The sequence below is a fragment of the Macaca mulatta genome, chromosome 18 (assembly GCF_049350105.2).
Source record: "Macaca mulatta isolate MMU2019108-1 chromosome 18, T2T-MMU8v2.0, whole genome shotgun sequence".
NCBI classification, from domain to species: Eukaryota; Metazoa; Chordata; class Mammalia; order Primates; family Cercopithecidae; genus Macaca; species Macaca mulatta.
Window position 1 is genome coordinate 41,838,210 of NC_133423.1, and position 2,978 is coordinate 41,841,187.

At 47.2% G+C, this 2,978-nt stretch overlaps 1 pseudogene; it reads right to left on the reverse strand.

The window, feature by feature from the left end:
- Positions 1-385: 385 nt before the first annotated feature.
- On the reverse strand, positions 386-1,604 carry LOC700836 (putative ribosomal protein uL10-like; annotated as a pseudogene).
- Positions 1,605-2,978: the final 1,374 nt, after the last annotated feature.

The following is a 2,978-nucleotide window of genomic DNA, read 5'->3' on the forward strand; positions in this document are numbered from 1 at the left end:
ATGTGAGGCACTGTGTTGGCTTAAGTTGACTAAAATAGAGTCTCTGCACTGCAGGAGCTTGGGATCTAACACCAGGAGTAGCTAAGTGTGCATAAATTATTACAGAGGAAGAACAGAACATGATCCATACCATGGGAGGTACAAAGTACAGGGAATTCAGAACAGGCCAAGCATTTCAAGCAGGAGTTACCAGAAAGTTGCAAGCTCTTTAAATAACTTTTGTTCTCCGTTTCAGCTGAAAAACTGACACTACCTCACCTCAGGGGGTCATTTCTTTCTTTTTGTTTGCATGTGTCTTTTTTCTTTTCTTTTCTTTTTAAGAGAAGCAAGCCTTTATTTCCTTGTTTTGCAGATAAAGCTAGCTGAGTTTGTTGCTTTTCGGTGATTAGTCAAAGAGACCAAATTCCATATCCTCCTCTGACTCTTCCTTGACTTCAACTTTGTCTGGGGCTGCAGCAGCAGTAGTAGCAGCAGCGTCCGCAGAAGCAGTAGCCACAAATGCAGATGGAGCAGCAAAGATGGACTTGACCTTTCCTGCAAGCAGGAAGGTGTAATCAGTCTCCACTGGCCGGGCGCGGTGGCTCACGCCTGTAATCCCAGCACTTTGGGAGGCCGAGACGGGCGGATCACGAGGTCAGGAGATCGAGACCATCCTGGCTAACACGGTGAAACCCCGTCTCTACTAAAAAATACAAAAAACTAGCCGGGCGAGGTGGCGGGCGCCTGTAGTCCCAGCTACTCGGGAGGCTGAGGCAGGAGAATGGCGTGAACCCGGGAGGCGGAGCTTGCAGTGAGCTGAGATCCGGCCACTGCACCCCAGCCTGGGTGACAGAGCGAGACTCCGTCTCAAAAAAAAAAAAAAAAATCAGTCTCCACAAACAAAGGCAGCACCCATTTGTACCCGCTGATGATAGAATAGGGAACTGATGCAACACTTGGGTAACTAGTCTGCAGACAGAGACTGGGAGCATTGCAGACACCCTCCAGGAAGCAAGGATGCAGTTTCCTCTGCTACGTCAAGCACTTCAGGGTTGTAGATGCTGCAGTTGTCAAACACCGGCTGGATAATTAGCTCAAAGGAGGAGGGGGAGATGTTCTGCATGATCACCAGTGTGGCTTCACTGGCTCCCACTTTGTCTCCAGTCTTAATCAGTGGCACATCACTCAGGATTTCAATGGAGCCGCCGTACATCTTAGTTCCTGATGCCAAAAACCTGAAAGAAAGGTCTTCTTGGGCCCCAGACCAGGGTTCCAGGTGAGCACAGTGACTTCACGTGGGGCAATGGCACCAGCATAAGTGGTAGCAAGTGCCTGATCTCAGTGAGGTCCTCCTTGGTGAACACAAAACCTACATTCCCCTGGAAGTGAAATGAGACAATGGTTTCCCCAGAGCTGGGTTGTTTTCCAGATGTCCTTGGATGGCCTCATTCATCATGGTGCTCTTGTCCACCAGCCTTCCCTTGCAGGGACATTTGGATCTGCTGCATCTGCTTGGAGCCCACATTGTTCACTCCCACAATCAAGCATTTTGGATAATCATCCAAATGTTGGATAATCTTAAGGAAGTAGCTGGACTTCCAGGTCTCCCTGTCTTCCCTGGGCATAACAGCAGTGTGTCAGGGATTGCCATGCAGAGTTTTAAAGACGATGTCACTCTCACAGGATGCCTGGAGATAGTTGCATGTGTCTTTACAAAAAAGCATGTAAAAAATCAAATGCCTGTTGTCTGATGGCTTCAGGTGAGCCTACTGTTTTATGACTCATCCATTTGTTTGGAGTACAGAAAGTTCTACCCCAAGAGAGGAGCAAGAAGCTTTGCCTGTGGGGTGCAGGGTCTGCACCCTGGGGTGCTATGACCATGGCACCTCTCCTGGAGGACTGAGAGTTTCAGCGTCTCCTCCTCCCTATGATAAAACAATGGTTCTCCACCATCTGGTCCGCTCACCAAGACTGCCTTGTTAGTAGATCTCAGCAGGTAAGGCTTTGGAGGGCAGGCACCAGGTCAGCCTAATACAGAACTGGGAGGCACTCTCAGGGCAGTCCTGACTTAAAATGCTATCCTGTTGTCCCAGTATAAGCCAAAAATAATATTCTAAGGCCCCCCAACCATCTGAATAGACCCCTCCTCAGGGCCAAGGGCATTCTAAAGTTAACCTGAAAAACTAGTTAGTTAAGGGCATGATGGGAATGGGGAGCTGGGCATGCCTCATTATACTCTCCTCCCTTTTTAATTACTGACAGAACAGACTCTTTACTCTGATAAGAAACATTTGCAATCCATTCTCTCTGAAGCCTGCTACCTGGGGGCTTCATCTGCCTGATAAATACTTGGTCTCTACAACCCCTTATCATAACCCAGACATTTCTTTCTATTGATAAATAACTTTTTTAACCAATTGCCAATCAGAAAATATTTAAATCTACCAATGACCTGGAAGCCCCCCACCCCTGAGTTGTCCCGCCTTTCTAGACCCAACCAATGTACATCTTACATGTATTGATTGATGTCTCACATCTCCCTACAATGTATAAAACCAAGCTGTACCCCACCCACCTTGGGAACATGTTGTCAGGACCTCCTGAGGATGTGTCATGGTTGTATCCTTAACCTTAGCAAAGTAAACTTTCTAAATTGACTAAGACCTGTCTCAGATACTTTTGCTTTACACAAGTATGCCCTCCCACTTGTCAAACTCAGTCCTAATTTTATGAAAGGTGGTCACTGGAAACTTAAGGAAGGATACCATGAAGTGGGAGTCAGGAATCTTGGGTCCTGGGCCCAGCTTTGTCACTGACATGGGTGATCTTAGATAAAAATCTTTATAACCTGAGGCCTCAGCTTTCTCATCTGTATAATGGGGTGATTGGTCCAAGTTAGTGTTTTCCAATGGAGGCTGATATGATTTGGCTGTGTCCCCACCCAACTCTCACCTTGAATTGTAATAATCCCCACATGTCAAGGGTAGAGCCAGGTGGAG